The sequence below is a fragment of the Anomaloglossus baeobatrachus genome, chromosome 4 (assembly GCF_048569485.1).
Source record: "Anomaloglossus baeobatrachus isolate aAnoBae1 chromosome 4, aAnoBae1.hap1, whole genome shotgun sequence".
Lineage (NCBI taxonomy): Eukaryota > Metazoa > Chordata > Amphibia > Anura > Aromobatidae > Anomaloglossus > Anomaloglossus baeobatrachus.
Genome location: NC_134356.1, coordinates 42,618,560 through 42,640,871, shown reverse-complemented (window position 1 = coordinate 42,640,871; position 22,312 = coordinate 42,618,560). Strand labels below are relative to the sequence as shown.

Below are 22,312 nucleotides of genomic sequence, written 5' to 3'. Positions count from 1 at the left end.
GCTGGCCAGCATGAGTATTGCACTGGTGTGTCTTAGGCTGACCAGCATGATTATAGCACAGGTGTGCCTTAAGCTGGCCAGCATGATTATTGCACAGGTGTGCCTTAGGATGGCCAGCATGATTATAGCATAGGTGTGCCTTAGGCTGGCCAGCATAATTATTGTATAGGTGCGCCTTAGGCTGGCCAGCATGATTATTGTACAGTAGGCTGGCCAGCATGATTATAGCACAGGTGTGCCTTAGGCTGGCCAGCATGATTATTGTATAGGTGTACCTTAGGCTGGCCAGCATGATTATTGTACAGTAGGCTGGCCAGCATGAGTATTGCACAGGTGTGTCTTAGGCTGGCCAGCATGATTATTGTATAGGTGCGCCTTAGGCTGGCCAGCATGATTATTGCACAAGTGTGCCTTAGGCTGGCCAGCATGATTATAGCACAGGTGTGCCTTAGGCTGGCCAGCATGATTAATGTACAGGTGCACCAAAGGCTGGATATTATCCAAAGTGGAAAACTCCTTAAATAAGTTTTTAAAGATGAGTATGTGCCCTACCTTGTGCCCTCCATTTTTCTGGAAATAGGTGTAATGGAACGGTTGTCTCAGCGGAGGAGACAGAAGGAGGCACATGAGAAATGTACAGTCACTTTTCTCTACGTCTTTTCCAGTGCCACGTTGGAGGGTCGCATTAGCACTCCCTTCCAGACTTGATTGACCTGTCCCCTATCCATTACTTGTAGAGCGAGAAATACAAATATCCTCTTCATGGGGGAAAGAGAGCAGAGTCTCTAGTGCCACCTATTGGAGGTGGAGGTAACACCCATAGACGTTAACTTGTTTTCACCGGACAACCCCTTTATCACCTAACTGCAGGATAGGCGATAACTCACTGATCGTTGGGTGTCAAACCGCTTTGGTTCCAAATTTATATCCCTGATGGGAATTTTTTACCGCATTACAAAATATTGTGGCAAATCGGACACCTGATCGCCGCTCCATTCATATTCTACGGGGTTGCCGAAAAAGATGAGTGCTGCACTCGCCAACCCCATGGAGAATGATTGGAGCAGTGGTCATGTGCATTGACGCTCCACACTAACCAGAATGAAAGTTCCCTGTTCTGTCGATTAGTGCGGGTCCCAACTGTGGTTTTTCCATTTATTGCACGTTATCACTTATCCTTGCCCCATGTCATTGCAAAGAAGGAGACTCGATAGCTCGCCAGGAGTCAACAGCTATGGCACATAACGTTTTGTTCGGGTGCACTACGCTCCAATAACCACTTGAAAAAGCACTAACTAAACACTTAAAAGAAAGAACATGTGCATTTCAATGTAAAACTACTTGCTGTCCAAATATTTAGTCTCTTGAGAGCCTTAAAACTATTTCAGGTCTCCAAATATGCCAAATGGTTAAAAGAAGTGAGACGACTATTCATTGGGCATCTTGTGCTTCGAAGATGCTCTGTTGTCACGCTCGGAGTGGGAGAGGTCTGAATACATGGTGTGACAGTTGCGCTCAGACCTATGGATGCCTGGCGCACTACAAAATCACCACGGACCAAAGGGGGACAGTGGGAGCACTGTGGCGCTAGGAAGAGGGAAGATGGGATACGCCCTGCACTCACCTGCAGATGTACCCTGCACAACCTAGCCAGCTTTATACAGGTTCTTTCAACCAGTTGCTGAGCAGGATACCTTGAACCCTAGCAAGCCCTGCAATTAACCCTGGCTAGTGAGCTGGGCAGCAAGGAACACTAGTCTTGCCGCAGCACTAATACAACACGAAGGGAAGGAAGACAAACGGGGAAAAAGAATACAATAACAAACTCCATGACTGCAGCCAGACTCCGAGGCAGCAGACAGATAAGCCCTGATCGGAACCCCAGCAGTTCCTTCCACCAAGGCGGCCAGGACATAATGTATTCTGTCAAAAGCCATGGTTGATGGGTATTGTCACTATTTGAAGGTGAGGGGCATGGTCACAGAACAGCTGCACAGACTGCTAGAAAGCTGCTGGTAACAAAACTGACATTAACCCTTGATACACCAACACATTTAATCTCCAGAGTCTCACAAGGCTAAGTGAGACTCAGGGTCCAAACCTGTCACAAGTCTCCTAATAACAGAAGTCATCCATGACATCTGTACTCTACAATATAAGTCAAACAAAAAATATGCTGGTTGCTAAAAGTATTGAAAAAGTAGTAAATAAAATGCAAAAAAAATTTGATGTTTCAGGCATCTCCTGAAGCACGTTCCTCTTGAAAAACTTATTGGGTTTGGCTGTCTAACAAAAAATGCTGTGCACATACCCCAAATGGTAAGGTTTCTCCCATTTGCATACCTTTTCTCAGGATGCATTACGTGGCCTATTAGTCTCCTTACAATTGCCAGGTGGTCTCCATAAGGAGATATTGTATGCCCTAGAGGCACTGTTCACCAGCAGCTCACACCTCTGGCTCCATAGAACCATAGATTAGGTCCTGAGCAGGGGACCGGCCTTTACAATGGCCATATGCCAATCTAAATCATATGGACAGGGGCTGTCGTTGGGAGATATTTCCTGTAAAGTACAATAAGGATGAAGAATACATTATAATAAATTGTGACCAAATACCTGACATAAGACCTGAGATGTTAATTAGGTAAATTTTGGAGCACCCATTGGTCTGCATCAGCATTTTTACTAATTACCATTGCAGTTTTTAGGCTTTAATTAACTATTAGTGGTTCTTTATAGACACAATTAATGGCTATAATAAATTAATGTCAAGTATACAACATTTCGAACAAGGTGGAAAGGGTAATGGAGACTGGATATGAACTGATTTTCAAAAAAAATTGAAATAATTATTTTCACCTTTATGTGACCCTTTACTTCTTACTTTTGCATACCACTTGGTCTATCGAGCACTGACTCCAGTCTGGAATTTTAAAAAGCATTCTGTAAAAACCATGTTTTCATGGACAGCCTGGGAGATCTGCAGATATCCCACCGCTGCCACCAATATGTCATGGAGAGCACTCCATTGACTCCAAACTTCAGGAAAATACGCAATTGATTGATGGACGAGGCGATAACTGCTTTCACTACTAAGCCAATTATTGGGAAACTCACAGGGACCATATATCAACTACATGATATATATCCATTATATATCCATTTTTTTATTAAATATATAAAGTTTAAAGGGGTGGTTCACCCATTTTTTTTATTTTCTGTATGAGCTCTACTTACCTTTCTAGGCGTTTTCTCCATTGGCTTCTGTTTCCATTTCTGGCACTGAGCGGCGCTATGCTGCACGCTCAGTGCCGGTCACATGACCCCCTGGAGCTGTGGCCGCCGGCATCCTCTGACGTCCCGGCATTTCCGGGCTCTCAAACTCGTCGGGTACGTCAGAGGAGGCTGGCACCACTCAGATTGAGTGACAGGGCTGTGGGCGGTGACTACCGCACATCACAGCCCAGCATCGAGGGGAGGAGCCGGAGGACGTCAGTGTGGAGCCGGCAAAGCGTCCTGCAGATGGTGAGGCACGGGGCGCCAGTGTGCAGTACAGGGGGGGGGTTCTTCAGCTGAAACCCCCCTGCACGTAAGTATGTGATCACACTGTCCACCCGCCCGCTCTGCTGCGATGTCAGGAGAGCGGCCGGTGTCGGGCAGTATGATCATCTGCTCCTCCCAGCAGCAAGACACTGACAGGCATGTCACCGCTGTGCTCTGCCATCTGTCCTGCTGCATGGGACCAACTGTCTGCACTCTGTCACCTGCACCACAAGTCACAGAGTGGAGACAGTGGGTGACAGAGCACCTCTGCCCCCCCCGTTCTTTCCCCACTCTCTTCTCTCCCCCCACTCTTCTCCTCCTCCCCTCTTCCCCCTCTTCTCTGCCCCCCTCTTATCCCTCTCTCCTCTACCCTCTCTTTTCCCTCACTCTCTCCCCCCCCTCGTTCTCTTCTCCCTCCTCGCTCTCTTCCTCCCCTCGCTCTCTCCCCCCCCCTCGCTCTCTTCCCCCCCCTCGCTCTCTTCCCCCCCCTCGCTCTCTTCCCCCCTCCTCGCTCTCTTCCCCCCCTCGCTCTCTGCCCCCCTCGCTCTCTCCCCCCCTCGCTCTCTTTTCCTCCCCCCTCGCTCTCTTCCCCCCCCCTCGCTCTCTTTTCCTCCCCCCCTCGCTTTCTTTTCCTCCCCCCCTCGCTCTCTCTCTCTTTTCCCTCACTCTCTCCTGGCATGGTCAGTACAGAAATCTCTCCATCGTGGAGGGGTGAGAGGGAGTAATAAACATGGAGTCCCTACTGTGTCTGTGTATTTATTTCTAATAAAGTATTTTTCTCTGTGTAATCTTTTATTTTTTTTTTTTTTTTAAACCCTTTATTGGAGATTCTTAATGGCCAGGTCAAACTTGGCCTGACATTAAGAATCTCGGGCTTTATACCAGCTGGTAAAACATAGCTGGTATTAACCCCTTATTACCCAGCGTGCCACCTGCCACCAGGGCCACTGGAAGAGTTGGATACAGCGCCAGAAGATGGCGCTTCTATGAAAGCACCATTTTCTGGGGTGGCTGTGGACTGCAATTCGCAGCGGGGGGCCCAGAAAGTTTGGGCACCCTTCACTGCGGATTCCAATCCCCAGCTGCCTAGTTGTACCTGGCTGGACTCAAAAATTCGGCGAAGCCCATGTCATTTTTTTTTTTTAATTATTTCATGAAATTCATGAAATAAAAAAAAAAAAAGGGCTTCTCTATATTTTTGGTTCACAGCCGGGTACAAATAGGGAGCTGGGGGTTGGGGCAGCCCGTAGCTGCCTGCTGTACCTGGCTAGCATACAAAAATATGGCGAAGCCCACGTAATTTTTTTAAAAAGGTTTTCAGGCAAAAACCTTTAGAAAAAAAAAATGCTTCCCTGGATTTCTATTGCCAGTGAAAGTAACACCAAGCAGCGGGGGTTAGCAGCCAGTAGCTGCTTGGGTTACCCGTAACAATAGAAAATGCAGTGGGAGCCCACAAGCGATGTGATTTTTTTTTTTTTTTTCCAAAAAAAAAATCGACATGGGCTTCGCCCATCGAGCACCAGAGCATTTTACTGCTCAATTCAACCCAAGTAATCAGATGACTCCAGTGTCTGCCAATTACTTGTTCTGTGTCCCCCTGCATCCATTGCAGCGTGTACGGGCTGTGAGGTCAGCGGAGTTCAGTCCAGCACTGGAGTCAGCTGATCTGATCTCAGCTGAACTCCAGCCTGCACACGCTGCGATGGATGCAGGGGGACATAGAACAAGTAAGGTCTAAGCCACACGGCGAGAAAAACAGTGCGAGTGGAGTTCCACTCGGACCAATATTAGCCTGTGTGTCAGCGCACATGAGCAATTATTTTCTCCGCCGTAATTGGACCGAGAAAACAATCGCAGCATGCTGCAACTGTAATGCAAGACTCTCTCTTTTACCCATTCAAGTGTATGTTGTGAGATAAAAATCGCACTGCACTTGCGGTACATCGGTGGACTACGGAGGAGAGAGGGAGAGAAATCCCTCCCACCCCTCCTCAGTGCTGGCCCACCCCTCGAGTGCCGGTCCGCCCCCGCTGCTGAGGTCTGCTCGCAGAGTCGGACCTCAGTCGCAGGGACACACGCATGACACTCAACTCTGCTGTACTGAGCGTGAGCCGAGTGTAATGCGAGGGGATCGCAGTAATCCCCGTGTGGCCCCAGCCTAATCGGCCGACACTTGAGTCAGCTGATCTGAACTCAGCTGAACTCCTGTACACACAGCCCGCACACACAGCCCGCACACGGTCACATGTGATCGGCAGCAGGCAGCGACTGCTGTTAAGGCTACATTCACATGACCGTTCCGTTTTTGCGGGCCACAAAAAACGGTCCTTTTTTTTCATGGATGCATCCTAGTGGCATCCGTGTGACATCTGCGTGCCTTCCGGTTTTTTTGCGGACCGCAAAAAACGGAAGCAGCAAGAAAGATAAATAGATGAGTAGATATAGAGATGAATAGATAGATATAGAGACAGAGGGATAGAGGGATGAATGAATGAATGAATGAATGAATGAATGAATAGAGGGCTGGATAGATAGATAGATAGATAAGAAATACATATATAATGTCTTACCCCCTGCATATTCTAAGCTGGCACCCTTTTGTGACTTTCATGTGGCAATAAGGGGTGTTTAGCCTTGTATTTAGCCAAAAAATAAATAAATAATAAAAAAAAATGACATGCGGTCCCCCTATCTTTTGTAGCCAGCTAGGGTAAAGCAAACGGCTGCAGCCTGCAGACCACAGCTGGCAGCCTCACCTTGGCTGGTAATCCAAAACAGAGGGCACCCCACGCTGTTATTTTAAATTAAATAAATAATTTAAAACAAAAAACACGGGGTCCCCCAACATTGGATCACCAGCCAAGGTAAAGCAGACAGCTGTGGTCTGGTATTTTCAGACTAGGGAGGTTCACAGTTATTGGACACTCCCCAGCCTAAAAATAGCAGGCTGCAGCCGCCCCAGAACTAGCGCATCCATTAGACGTGCAAATCCTGGCGCTTCGCGCCAGCTCATCCCGTTGCCCTGGTGCGGTGGCAAACGGGGTAATATATGGGGTTAATACCAGATGTGTAATGTCACCTGGCATCAAGCCCTGGAGTTAGTGATGTCAGGCGTGTATCAGAGATCCGACATCAACAACCCAGGCAGTAATAAAAAAAAAAAAGACAACAAACACATTTTTATTTGAAAAAACACTCCCCAACACATTCCCTCTTTCACCAATTTATTAGAAAGAAAAACAAATCCAGGTCTGGTGTAATCCAAGGGGGTCCCACGATGATCCATACCATAGTCAATGTCCCAGTCAATGAAGAACAGAATGTTCCCTATTTGCTGGGAGAGCCGTGCAGTGACCTGAGCTAACATCAATAGGTCAGCCCAGGTCACTGCAGGGCATGACGAGTGCTGCTATCAGGAGGTTAGCGAGGTATATTACCTGCGATGATCACTGAACTCCTGACAGCAGCGCTGTCACCGAGTTCAATGACCGCCGCCTTCACAAACCAAGTATCGCGAGCGGCCCGTGACGTCACCACTAGTCACAGTCTCGGGTCGACAGCGAGAGGTGATGTGACAAGTGGCGGGCATAGAAGGCAGTGATGACCGCTGACGTCAGGAGGGCAGGACTTCATCACCGTAGGTAATGAAATTACTAACCTCTTGACGGTAGCGCTGGTCATCCCCGCGGCTGCTGACACTGCAGTGCGGGCCGCTGCTGACACTGCTGAGCGGGCAGCCGCGTGGCTGGGGCTGGAGCGGGACACTTACTGCACGGGCACCCAACGGAAGTCACATGGAAGTGCTTCCGTGTTGCTTCCGGGAATTTTGCGGACCCATTGACTTGTATTGAGTCACGGTTCGTTATTACGGAACAGAATAGGACATGTTCCATAATAACGGAGCGGACATACGGCATCTGATGTGTTTTATTTTTGTAGGTTTGGATGCACATGGAAGTGCTACCGTGTACCATCCGATCCTACACAAAAGACATTGAAAAGATGGTCCTGTCCGTGGGGCCGCAAAAAAACAGGAACTGACCAGGACAAACGGAACGGTCATGTGAATGAGCCCACCTGCAGCCATTGCAGCGTGTGCGGGCTGTGAGATCAGGAGTCAGCTGACTCCAGCGCCGGCCGATAAATTCTGTGTCCCACTGCAGAAGGATCCGGTAAAATAACGGTTGCATGTGCTGCACATTTAATCCACAGGATCCGGTCATATGCGGTTTGCGGATGATACGGACGACACACAGACTAGGCAAGAGGGAAAAAAGCAATCTCATCACCCCGGCACTTTTTTTTCCCCAATTATTTTTTTCACATGTTGCGCAGACTAATAATCATAATTTCTGCACACACACACACACACACACTGTATATACGCACACACACACTTTCTTCCCCTGGCTGTGCAGAGCTGCTGCTGTCTCTGTGATTTCTCTCAGTGCACATCCACTGGGAAGAGGCAGGGAGGAGGATTTGGGTGGAGAGCAGAGTGGGTGTATTAGACACAATGGGTGTGTTAGATAAGCTAGACACCGCCCTAGAGCCACAAAGAATTCTGGGACTTGTAGGAACTGAACACAGGAAGTCAGAGGAGAGATTAACCCCAGCAGAGCTGGAGCCAGCAATGACCGTGTGCTGCTAGTGCACAATAAAATGTAATTTTGCTGAAAAAACATAATAGATGTGTTGAGGGGCACATATTAGCAAGATTTATCAGAAAAAAAAAATCAGTTTTGGTAACTGGACAACTTCTTTAATACCTTTGTTCCTCTTGCTCTTTAAACCGCATCCCCGAAGCCATAAGCTATCTGTAACAGGTGGCCAACCGGCATGCATAAGCGATTGATGGTGGCAGCTAGTAGTTTTTCTTGGGTTATTGTGGAGCTTGGCTGTGACTATACCAAGATATATATATCTATATATATATATATATATATATATATATATATATATATATATATATATATATATATATAGATATATATATCTTGGTATAGTCACAGCCAAGCTCCGCAATAACCCAAGAAAAACTACTAGCTTCCACCATCAATCGCATACGCATGCCGGTTGGCCACCTGTTACAGATAGCTTATGGCTTCGGGGATGCGTTTAAAGAGCAAGAGGAACAAAGCTATTAAACTTTATATATTTAATACAAAAAATGGAGGCAGTAGTTATAAATATATACAAAAGATGTTACGACGGGGACAAAACAATACAGTATATTCAGATACATAAAATAAAAAGGATAAACAAAAGAAAAGTACTAAACTTGCGTCTTTGTAATGGCTCAGTTTTATGGAGGGAAGAACTCCAATGAAACGTGGAACAATCCTACATGGCAGTGTATCTTCCTGGCATTGAACATAGATCCTAATTTGGCATTTGATTTTTTTAACACCCACATAGCTTCCCTCTGATTACTCATAACAGGTCATGAGAAGTGGTTTCAGTCACTAGAAAATTATGAGATTCACAACTTTCAGGATAACGTCACCCCTGGATGTTCCAGGTGGAAGATATCATGATCATGTTTCTAATCGTGATTTTACTTATCTATAGGGATGAAACATGACATGGTTAGCATCATCCATCTAGCCAATATTAAATTGAGACTCAAACTCTGATTGCATAATTACATAAGAGTGTACATGGTTCTTCCCCTCGGGATTACAAAGCTGAATATATATCTCCCAAAAATATCTGATAGATACAAACCCTGATATTCATCAATGATGACCACCTGCAATGGTTCCTTTGAAATTAAGCAGAGCTAACTTCAGAGGTGACACGTTTGGGATATACAGATCCCAGACCTTGGGTTTATTTCCCAGCAATTGCCTGTCCACACCAGGGATCCTAGCTGATCAGGGGTCAGATGTTGTGTTAGCCCTCTCTTTTGTTCCTCAGTTTTAATTAATCCCATATGTTCGATATGGGCGTGGTTATGTTCCCTATCCAGAGATTAAAAGAGATGTTTTTTATGGATTATACCTTTTCACTATGACACATGCTTGAGCTATAGCTTGTATTATACTCCTGAGCTGCATTCATAATTCTGCTGATTGTGATCTGACATAGTCAAATAATTAGATCTTATAATGCAGTAGAGTAGAAACAAAATTTACTATCAAATATGTACGATCGCTGGTGCTATGATTGCTGAGAATCCATCCCAAAAGCTGAGACCCAATGGATCAATAATTTCACATGCTCTCTGCTACTTCCTTGACACAGAGGATTCTGTAACTATTTTTCTCAAGACTACTGGGAGTCCAAGCAATCAAACTCCCAAATGTCATAGAATTATCATATGTTATGTTAATAGGTGATATATATTGTTTTTGGCACAGACTTTTAAAAAAATTGTAGAATTGCGATTACAGCTCTGGAGCATATTACAAGCTATAACTTTGAATAAGCAAAAAATAAAGAGCTACATTTACACAGTTATTTAAAAAGGATCATACATCAGTGGATGGGGGTCCTCTGTGTGTGGAGGGCGCACCGCTGAGATCACTCCATACGTGGCACATACCGGCTATATTATATAGCCGGCATCTGCCTCTTAACCATTTAAATGCCCCTGTCAATTTCTGACAAACGTAACATAAGACCGAGATTTTTAGTGTATGTTGAAAATACTGAAGTATTGTTGTTTATAGTATAAGGAATTGGATAATTTCAGGTTCAAGTCCCCTAAGGCGACTAAAGAATGAAGCAAAAAATAAAAAAATTGTTAATAAATATTAAAACTTTTAAAAAATACAAATTTAAATCACACTACTTTTTCTCCATCAAGTATAAGGGAAATAAAAAAAAAAGATCTTTGGGATTCATAAAAAATGAGTGAAAAACTAATTAATTAAAATTAATTATCCTGATCGGTAAATTACATAATGAGACACCTGTATGATGGTGACCAATCATAAGCAGGCATCAATTCAGCAGAAAAAGAACATGCCCCCCCCACCATAGCTCAGAGCATTTTTCTCAGTGTGTGAGATATAACACGTATGTCTGCTGTGATCAAGTAATTTAGGCTTATCCTGCAGTTAGAAAAGATCAAGCTGCCATGCCATCTCACACAGGAGCAGCCTGTTCTGGGCTCCTTGAGACTCTGCTCTGTTCTCATTACAGAATGAGTACAAGTTGAGCACAAGAGACGTAAGTATGATACTGAGACATCTCTAGAGAGACAGTGTGGGGGGGGATGGGCAGTATTGCAGAAATGACAGTGCTATGAGAGAAAGGAAGCTGATAGAAAGGTTTGTAATATGACATAGCTAAACTCAGCTGTACTGCATCCCACACTGACTCATGCAGGAAGTTAGACCAGGACATCAGAACTGTATCATTACATGTCACACACTGAAAAATCTGCTCTAAGCTATGGTGAGGGTATGTTCTTTTTCTCCTGTGTGTTGCTGCCTCATAGAAAGGTTTGTAATATGATATAGCTAAAGTCAGCTGTACTGCCTCCCACACTGACTCATGCAGGAAGTAAGACCAGGACATCAGAACTGTATCATTACATGTCACACTGAAAAATCTGCTCTAAGCTACAGTTGGGGCGTGTTCTTTTTCTCCTATGTGTTGCTGCCTACCTATGATTGGTCAGCATCACACAGGGGGAAGAAGTACACTCCTCCAGGGAAAACTGTCTGATAACACCCATTCAGATTTAATAAAGTTAACTCATTAGATACCAAATACTTTGATTGCTATTACATCATGTCTACAGTTCAACATTAAAAAGTTGGTACAAGGTCCTCTTTTTGAAAAACTCTTATTTTTGACAACTGTAATGGTGAAAGAAGTAAAAAACTCTCCTAATTTATTTTTATGACTACATTTTATGAAAAAATACTGTTGCCATGGGGAAAAAATCAACTAAAGGAGTTGCCTGTCGATAGAAAAAAATTAAAAAAAAAATAAAATATATATATATTTATTTATTTTATATATATATATATATATATATATAAAATAAATATATATAATTATTATATATATTTATATATATTTATATATATTTTTTTATATATCTATATATATATATATATATATATATATATATATATAATTTATTTATTTTTATTTACTTTTTGCAGCTAACCCTTAATGCCAAATGCAACCCATGCACAAACCATTCTTCCAGAACAATGGATTTCCCACAAATCCCACAGATAAAGAATAGGTGTCTTCCACAGATATCTCTCCCAATACCTTTCCCATGAGTATCTACAGGATAAGCTGATAACAGGGTGGCCGCTGCTGACCCTCCCAGGAGCTGGTTGTTATCCATGGGCAACGTGACATAGAAAGTGTTTTTTCTCTGCAGCACCCCTAAAGGCGAGTTTTGGCATTACACTTCTCCCCATTAACATCAATGGAGTGTTTATATAATGCTGGGCCATCCAAAGCTCTTTGTGGTTAATGGGGAACCCCTCTATTATCACAAAACCTCCTTACAAAGAAAGTCATAAAATCTAGCTATAATACATAAAGCCAACATAAAAAAAATGAAATATCTGCTATTCTCTAGGGCTGTTATTTATGCCGTTCCCAATAATTAAGGCTTCACACTTACACCCTGCTGTGATAACGGCAGAAATAATTTACAGGATTGCATATATTCACCATTTGTTCATGATTTCATCTCCATTAATAAATATAATTATATAGTGCCGACATATCCTGCAGTGCTGTACACCGCGAACATATTACATACTGTATAGTCCAAAATAAAAATGGATGGCATTAGCTTTCTCACCCTGTACGCCTTTAGTCCAAAAAAAACCAGTTTAAAAAATTGTTAAAAAAAATTTAAAAATCTAAAGGAAATCATTCACGCGTTTTGAACCTTCATGGCCATCTGGGTGTGAAATGCGTGAGCGGTTTCCCTAATGTTAATACGAATACCCTTTCAGCGAGTCACTCAGGAAACCTTCACTCAAGTCAGTTTTAGAGGAAAACTATCAACCTAAGAAATTAAATAGCCACTTTGGAGCATATTTTCTTACTTATTGACAACCGGGTGTTACCCTTGCCCAAGTCAATTGGGTGTTGCCCTATTCTGTCTGACACTGGCTACACTGGTTAGTGCCAGATTGTGGCAGCTGGTAACTGTCACGACTTGACTGTGGAACAGTGAAGGACAGGGGCTCCTATGCTCTCCGTCATGCTAGAGGTCCCTAGGCTATCCCTAACCTCAGGGTTACCCTTAATGGTGGAGATGCCTGAGTCCTGTGCCTGGCTAAGCTCCTGACCAGAACTGAACTGATTCCCCCTCCCACCAGGAAAGGCAGAGGACATGGAAACACAGATAAAGACAAACAGGGGAAAACCAAAACTCTTAAACATTGTTAAAACACAGGAACCAACAATGAGAGACTCAGGAGAAAAGCAAGAGCAGGAAGGTAGCAATGAAAAGAGAACAAGGATTAACTCCCCAACCCCACACAGCAATAAGTACTATCACCACCAGTTAGTCTGGATCACAACACCTCACCAGACTAGCTAAGATAAACTATAGCTGGCACTAATGGAAGTGTACAGCCAGTATATATAGGAGGGGAACAGATGTGATTGGCTCCCCCACAACATGTGATCAAAGATGACTCACAAGCAGACCAACAGAAATTAAAGGGAATCTGTCACCAGGTTTTTAATACCTAATCTGAGAGCGGCATAACTTATGGACAGAGATCCTGATTCCAGCGATGTGTCACTTCCTGGGCTGCTTAGTGTAGTATTGACAAAATCACAGTTTAATCAGCAGTAGATTATCATTTCATGACTACTTGGTGTGCTGCCAGGTAGTCCAGCATATTTTTGAGCTCTCTATAACTGCTAGATCTGCAGCAGAGAAATCAATCATTTTATCAAAATGACAGCAAACAGCTCAGTAAGTGACACATCATTGGAATCAGGGTCTCTGTCTCTACATTATTCTGCTCTCAGATGAGGGAGCAAAAACCTGGTGACTAAGGCTATCCCTAACTTCAGGATTACCCCTAATGGTGGAGATGTCTAAGTCCCATGCCTGGCTAAATGTCTGACCAGAACTGATCTGATTCCCCCCTCCCAGCAGGAAAGGAAAGAGCATAGGAGAGATGGAAACATAAATAAAGACAAATAGAGGAAAACCAAAACTATGACATATTGTAAACACCCAGGAACCAACAATGAAAGACTCAGGAGAAAAGCAAGAGCAGGAAGGTAGCAATGAAAAGAGGACAAGAGTTAACTCCCCAACCCCACACAGCAATAAGTCCTATAGCCACCAGTTAGTCTTGATCACAACACCTCACCAGATCAGCTAAGATAAACTATAGCTGGCACTAATGGAAGTGTCCAGCCAGTATACATAGGAGGGGAACAGATGTGATTGGCTGCCCCACAACATGTGATCAAAGATGATTCACAAGCAGACCAGCAGATAGATATATAGATCTATAGAAAAATATTCAGTGTAACTTGTAATGTATTCATCTAAAACTTTACATTTATGAGTCCAGTGGGTGGTCTTTGCTGTGTAGCTCCACCCACTTGACTCTTAAGCCCATAGAAAGCAGATATTAAAATTAATTGATTAAAAATGAATCTTCTCCCACCAAGTGATATATCAATCTTTTCAGCTCCTCTTGCTCTATAACCTGATGCCCCCTGATCAGATCACTTAGCCACTATACTCTATGGCACGTCTTTTGTGTTTCAGATGAGATGGGAGTGGGTAGACCCTGGGGATGTCACTCTCTCTGTCCTCGATCACCATTCTGCACACAGGACTATTCTGACATCTAAATACAAGTGTAGGAAACATCTCAGATCATTAACATCCCAATATTGTCCCTACTCCCTACAGAGAAGTGGTAAAATTAGGAGTTATGGAGATATATGCCACCTGTTAAGATTCCTCTGTGCAGAGCATCTTGCACACTAGGAGATGCTCTGCTGCGCTTTCCTGGACTACTGAGCTGGCAGTGACATAATTCCTCCGTACAGAGCATCTTGCACATTAGGAGATGCTCTGCTGTGTTTTTCTGGACTACCGAGCTGGCAGTGACATGATTCCTCTGTACAGAGCATCTTGCACATTAGGAGATGCTCTGCTGCGCTTTCCTGGACTACTGAGCTGGCAGTGACACAATTTCTCTGTGCAGAGCATCTTGCACATTAGGAGATGCTCTGCTGCGCTTTCCTGGACTACTGAGCTGGCAGTGACACGATTCCTCTGTGCTGAGCATCTTGCACACTAAGAGATGCTCTGCTGAACTTTCCTGGACTACAGAGCTGGCAGTGACACGATTCCTCTGTGCAGAGCATCTTGCACATTAGGAGATGCTCTGCTGCGCTTTCCTGGACTACTGAGCTGGCAGTGACACAATTTCTCTGTGCAGAGCATCTTGCACATTAGGAGATGCTCTGCTGCACTTTCCTGGACTACAGAGCTGGCAGTGACATGATTCCTCTGTGCAGAGCACCTTGCACATTAGGAGATGCTCTGCTGTGTTTTCCTGACCTACTGAGCTGGCACTGACATTATTCCTCTGTGCAGAGCATCTTGCACATTAGGTGATGCTCTGCTGTGTTTTCCTGACCTATTGAGCTGGCGGTGACATGATTGCTCTGTGCAGAGCATCTTGCACATTAGGAGATGCTCTGCTGTGTTTTCCTGAGCACTGAGATGACAGGTTGATTAACGGCGCTGGATTACATACTGGTTCTGGGAGGTGCTGATTACTCAGGTGCTCCATCTTCCTGGTAAGTGTTTTTCTTCTTTACTGAGCATGCTCTCCCAGAACCTTGCCAGTCGTACATTCTGGTTCTGTAGTTGTGCTATTGGCCTGTGTTTCTGCATGTGTTCTGATCTTTGTTCCTTGACCCCAGACTGTTGTTTGACTCCTCTCTGCCTACTGCCTGTTCCTGTCGTGACCTCCTGGCTTTTGACCTCGGATTGTTACCTGACCACGTCTCAGTTTTCTCCTTGAACCTATTACGCACCCTCCTGGAATTCTGACTCTCGGATTGTGACCTGACTACGCTTCTGTGTACTCCCTGTTACCAGACCCTGGCTTTCCTGACTACTCTTCTGTCTGTACTATCCATAAGTAGTGACTTGCATTACACCACCATAACTAGCAACATGAACATGATAATGGTTAAAAGTCTATTCAACCCTGATGTTAAATTCACGCTTTAAGCTTCTGGTCCACAATGCAGAATCTGGATATTTGTAGTTCTGGTACTCTGGGCCTCCCTAGGTTACCAGGGCCAATGTCAGACCGATATTCTTGGTTCGGATTTGTTTTTCAGATTAAATTTGAATATAACAGGTCACAATTAATACATTTTAAATGAGAATTCAGCTCCTTCCATGGAGGCTCTGGCGTTAACCCATCACAGCATACAATAAATAGTAAATCTGTAACTCAGAGAATCACTTCTGCCTGCAGCAACTACAAAGGTCTACACTGAGCAAAATCACTTGTGTGAATTTATGCAAAAGATTTCTTGGCTGGTTCTCCAGAAATGTCCAGAACCGTCAGCGCGCGGACCCCTGGCAATTACTACGCTTCAGGATATTGCGCAGCTAAATGAGCTAATCAACAAAACAGAAGATATGGAGGAAGGAAGCGTGAGAAACAGAATTTGATGTCAAGGTAATATGGAGAGGATTATTGTTATTATTAATTATGTTTAAATGTGATAATTACTTATAATTTGTATTATTTTTTATTATTATTATTATTATTATTAATCATTATTATTATTTTATATCATATGTTAATGATCATTTCTATTACTTATCTATTTTGTTATTATTATTTTTATCAGTATTATTTTATATTATATTTTAATTATTTATCCTTTATATTCAGTGGCGTACTACAAATGGCGGCAGGTCACTCAACCGCTATGGGGCCTGTGAATCAGGGGGGCCCGGTGCCCCCATTTCCCCTATGGGCCCCCGTTGAGACTCGTACTTTCAGTTTTATTGGACTCACAACTGAAAGCAATGATGAAACGGGGAGCAGAGCACAACCTCTCTCATCATTCTCCCGCTGTGACAGTGGTGCTTTTACATGTCAGCACAGCGGAGTGCCATGACGTCACTACCGTGCACCGCTGTGCTGAGATGTACAGAGCGGTGGCAGAACAGTGAACACACTGAGATCAGAGCAGTACGGGAACGAGAAGTATGTATTTAATCATGGTGGCCAGAGTACTATGGGGATGCAATAAATGATATGGAGGCTGCATCCTACTATATGGAGGAATATGGAGGCTGCATAATACTATATAGGGGCTGTATGCTACTAAATGAGGATGCATACTACTATGAGGCTGCATAATACTATATGGGGGCTGCATAATACTATATAGGGACTGTATACTACTATATTGGGGCTGCATAACACTATATGGGAGCTGCATAATACTATATGAAGGAATATAAGTGGTGCATAATATAATATGGGGGCTGCATAATACTACATGGGGGCTGCATAATACTATATGGGCTGCATACTATTATATGGTGGCTGCTTTATTTATATGGGGCTGCATAATACTATATGGGGTACATAATGCTATATGGGGGTGCATACTACTAAATGGAGGATTATACTATATGGAGTAATATGAGGCTTCATTATATTATGTGAAGCAATATGGGCTGTACATTATACTATATGGAGGAATATGGGGCTGTATTATAATACATGGAGGACTATGAGGAATGCATTAAACTATATTAAGTACTATGGGGTGCATTATACTATATGGAGGACTATGGATTGTGCATTTTAATGTATGGAGGACTATGGGGAGTGCATTATAATATATGAAGGACTATGGGGTGCAGTGTAATATATGGAGGACTATATGGGGTGTATTATAATATATATAAGACTATGAGATGCATTATAATGTATGGAGGACTATGGGGTGCATTAGATGATATGGAAGACTATATGGGACCCATTGTACTTTATGCAGGTCTATGGGGGACCATTATACTATATGGAGTACTATGTGGGGCCCATTACTATATGGAGGACTGTGTGGGCCATTATACTATATGACAGGCTTTGTGTGGCCATTATAAAAATTGGAGGGCTATGAGAGAACCTTAATATTTTATCTACAGTTATTTGAAGGACATTATACTGTATGCAAGCGCATATACAGTGTGAAGGTTTGTGTGGGGTCTATCATACTGTACAGAGGGCTGTATGGGGACCATTATACTATTTGATGGGATAGTAGGGATAATTATAATATAGGTAGGCCCATTATACTGCATGGAGGACTGTGTGGGGGTCACCATTCATTGCCAGGGTAGTTGAAAGTGATACAGTAGGGTCATCATCCTGTGCATGTGGAGGATACTGAGGAGGAATTCACTGTGGGGGATCATACAGTGTTTGTGGGGTACTTTTATTGGCATCACACTTTATGGCTGCAATAAAGGGGAATCTAGGGGCTTCAATCGGAGGACAATTACTTGGTAATAAAGGCTGTAAAGTTGTGAAATATGCTCTTCTGTGACCCAGACAAATATTCTTTTATTTTTAAGGGGGGGGGGCAATTAGAAATTCTGCTATAGGGCCCCATGATTTCTATGTATGCCCATGTTTATATTAATGATATGTGTTTTTTTTAATTATTATTATTGTTATTTTGAATTTATATTGTTATAATCATCACTTTATATTATATTATATTCATTTTTTTAATTAATGATTTGTTTTGTTATTATTACTATTATTTTTATTATTATTATCTAAATGATTATCATTATACTATTATGATCAATTTATATTATCGTACAGTAATACCCACTGTATATATAGTTTATATAATAATATTTATTCAGCGCTATTAATTGTATAGCGCTTTACATACATTGGCGACACTGTCTCCATTGGGGCTCTCATTCTAAATACCCTATCAGTATGTCTTTGGAGTGTGGGAGGAAACCCACACCAACACAGGGAGAACATATAAACTCCTTACAGTTTTTGTCCTTGGTGGGATTTGAACCCAGGACCCCAGCAAGACTGCAGTGCTAACCACTGAGCCACCGTGCTGTACACTCTATATACAGGGAAGCACGTGGCTCAGTGGTTAGCATTGCAGCACTGTGGACCTGGGTTCAGATCCCTCCCAGGAGGACTTCTACAAGGAGTTTGTATGTTCTCCCCAAGTTTGCCGGGGTTTCCTTCGGGTTCTCTGGGATCTCTCCGCAGTCTTGCAGCGCTGGGGTCCTGGGTTCAAGTCCCACCAAGGACATCTGCAAGGAGTTTGTATCCTCTCCCCGTGTTTGCGTGGGTTTCCTTCCACACTCCAAAGACATACAGATAGGGAATTTAGATTGTGAGCCCCAATGGGGACAGTGATGCTAACTTATCTAGAAGCGCTGCAGAATATGTTGGCACTATATAAAGATTACTATTATTACTGTATCACTTATATATATATATATATATATATATATATATATATATATATATTGATTCATAACAATAAATGGAGCCCTGCTCGCCTTCCAGCTACCTATAGACCCATCGCAGTTCGGAAGTCAACAGTTTTGCTGCGGCGATCATCTGTCTAGTCATCTGACCGCTGCAGCCAATCACAGTCCAAATGGAGCATATATCGCTTCCGGAGTGACCTACACATGCAGGATCTGTAGGTGGCGGCTGAACTTATTGTTTTAAAACCATCCATGTATAAACAATAAAACAATAAACAACCCCTTGAAATGACATAGACAGTATATATGGATATATAGGGCACAGAAAAGTCATGAAATAGAAAAGTAATAGTAATGAATATAAAAGTAATAGTAATGATGTTAATACCAATATAATTGTATAAAACAAGTCCCGATATTAAATCATATATACGCGCAGCATGAGATTGACTCCAACCATGGATATTCAACCTATGCAAAAAAAAATAATAAAAATAAAAAATAAATAAAAATACCAAAAATTAAACAAATTATCCAATGCAAAAAAAATAAAAATAAATAAAAATACCAAAAATTAAGCCAAATTATCCTATGCAAAAAAAAAATAAAAATGAAAAATAAATAAAAATAACAAAAATTAAACAAATTATCCTATGCAAAAAAAAATAAAAAAGAAAAATACCAAAAATTAAACAAATTATCCTATGCAAAAAAAAATAAAAATGAAAAATAAATAAAAATACAAAAAAATGAAACAAATTATCCTATGCAAAAAAAAAAATAAATAAAAAATACCAAAAATTAAACAAATTATCCTATGCAAAAAAAAATAAAAATGAAAAATAAATAAAAATCCCAAAAATTAAACAAATTATCCTATGCAAAAAAAATAAAAATGAAAAATAAATAAAAATACAAAAAAATTAAACAAATTATCCTATGCAAAAAAATAAAAATAAATAAAAATAGCAAAAATTAAACAAATTATCCTATGCAAAAAAAATAAAAATGAAAAATAAATAAAAATACAAAAAAATAAACAAATTATCCTATGCAAAAAAATAAAAATAAATAAAAATAGTAAAAATTAAACAAATTATCCTATGCAAAAGAAATAAAAATGAAAAATAAATAAAAATACAAAAAAATAAACAAATTATCCTATGCAAAACAATAAAAATAAATAAAAATAGCAAAAATTAAACAAATTATCCTATGCAAAAAAAATAAAAATGAAAAATAAATAAAAATACAAAAAAATAAACAAATTATCCTATGCAAAAAAATAAAAATAAATAAAAATAGTAAAAATTAAACAAATTATCCTATGCAAAAGAAATAAAAATGAAAAATAAATAAAAATACAAAAAAATTAAACAAATTATCCAATGCAAAAAAAAAAATAAATAAAAATACCAAAAATTAAACAAATTATCCTATGCAAAAAATAAAAAAAATTGAAAAATAAATAAAAATACCAAATATTAAACAAATTATCCTATGCAAAAAAAAAATAAAAATGAAAAATAAATAAAAATACAAAAAAAATTAAACAAATTATCCAATGCAAAAAAAATAAAAAATAAATAAAAATACCAAAAATGAAACAAATTATCCTATGCAAAAAAAAAATAAAAATGAAAAATACCAAAAATTAAACAAATTATCCTATGCAAAAAAAAAAATAAAAATGAAAAATAAATAAAAATCCCAAAAATTAAAAAAATTATCCAATGCAAAAAAAATAAAAATAAATAAAAATATCAAAAATTAAACAAATTATCCTATGCAAAAAAAAAATAAAAATGAAAAATAAATAAAAATACCAAAAATTAAATAAATTATCCTATGCAAAAAAAAATAAAAATGAAAAATAAATAAAAATACAAAAAATTAAACAAATTATCCTATGCAAAAAAAATAAAAATGAAAAATAAATAAAAATACAAAAAAATAAACAAATTATCCTATGCAAAAAAATAAAAATAAATAAAAATAGTAAAAATTAAACAAATTATCCTATGCAAAAAAAAATAAAAATGAAAAATAAATAAAAATACAAAAAATTAAACAAATTATCCTATGCAAAAAAAATAAAAATGAAAAATAAATAAAAATACAAAAAAATTAAACAAATTATCCTATGCAAAAAAATAAAAATAAATAAAAATACCAAAAATTAAACAAATTTTCCTATGCAAAAAAATAAAAATGAAAAATAAATAAAAATACAAAAAATTAAACAAATTATCCTATGCAAAAAAAATAAAAATAAAAAAAGCCAAAAACAAAAAAAAATTATGGACTTTGCATGTTCTCTTTTTTCTGTCTTAAAGTGTAAGAATAAGATGTAGAAATTATTTTGTGAACCCGGTGGAGATATTGTCCATACTGTGATTATATTATGATAGGGATGGAACGTTGTAAGGATAGTGAGATTGTAAGAATCCGGATAAGAGGCTGTGCTGGGTGTAATTGTTGGTGTATGCGTATATTGATGATCCCAGTTGGATATAGACCCGGCTGGCTGCTTACCTTACATCCAGCATTGGAGGATCCCGGGGATCAGCCTGTGCACTCTTCGCTGGCAGCGCAGCATCTTCGCTTCTTGTGAAATCTGTGTTATTTAAATAGTGCTCAGTTCCAGGAAGCGCCGATCGACGGCCAATCCCAGATTGTCACACTTGATGTAATAAAGAAAAAAAAAAAATAGGAGGAGAATGAACATTGAAATAGTCCCTGCTCCTGCGACTGATCCTCAGCATCTCTTCCAGCCGGGAGAGCATCAGTGTGAGAGGAGGGCGGATAATGGGCTGGAGGCTGCTGCGGAGGAAACGTCTGGGGTCTGGATCTCCATTAAAATGTGACGCTACGGCAGCGTGTGATCCACTTACAAGAGCGTGGGGGACCAAAGAATGGGAGAATGTTATAATAGGATGGGCGTGAATACTTTTGCAATAATTTTATTCTTTTAACGCCTTCACCCCCATCTTCCAAGAGCCATAACTTTTTTATTTTTCCGTCAATATAGCCATATGAGGGTTTTTGTTTTTTTTGCAGAAAGTTGTATTTTTTAATGACACCATTCATTCTGCTTCATATTGTACTGGATAATGGGAGAAAATTCCAAGTGCAAAAAAAGTGCAATTCCACAATTGTTTTTATTTATTACTAGCTGTAGTAATAATTGTCTCTCTCTCTCTGTCTCTTTCCCTGTATGTCTTTTTGTGTCTATGTGGCGCCCCTGAGTGTATCAGGGTGCCACAAGATACT

The 22,312-nt window shown here is 40.6% G+C and overlaps 1 protein-coding gene across 1 annotated transcript in view; it reads right to left on the bottom strand.

The window, feature by feature from the left end:
- The window catches only part of LOC142301171 (carbohydrate sulfotransferase 1-like), a 129,421-nt gene extending 107,595 nt beyond the window's left edge, over positions 1–21,826 (bottom strand). Inside the window, exon 1 of the mRNA XM_075342201.1 lies at positions 21,575–21,826. The gene's annotated coding sequence lies outside the window, so the exon portion shown is untranslated. The remainder of the gene's footprint in view (positions 1–21,574) is intronic.
- Positions 21,827–22,312: the final 486 nt, after the last annotated feature.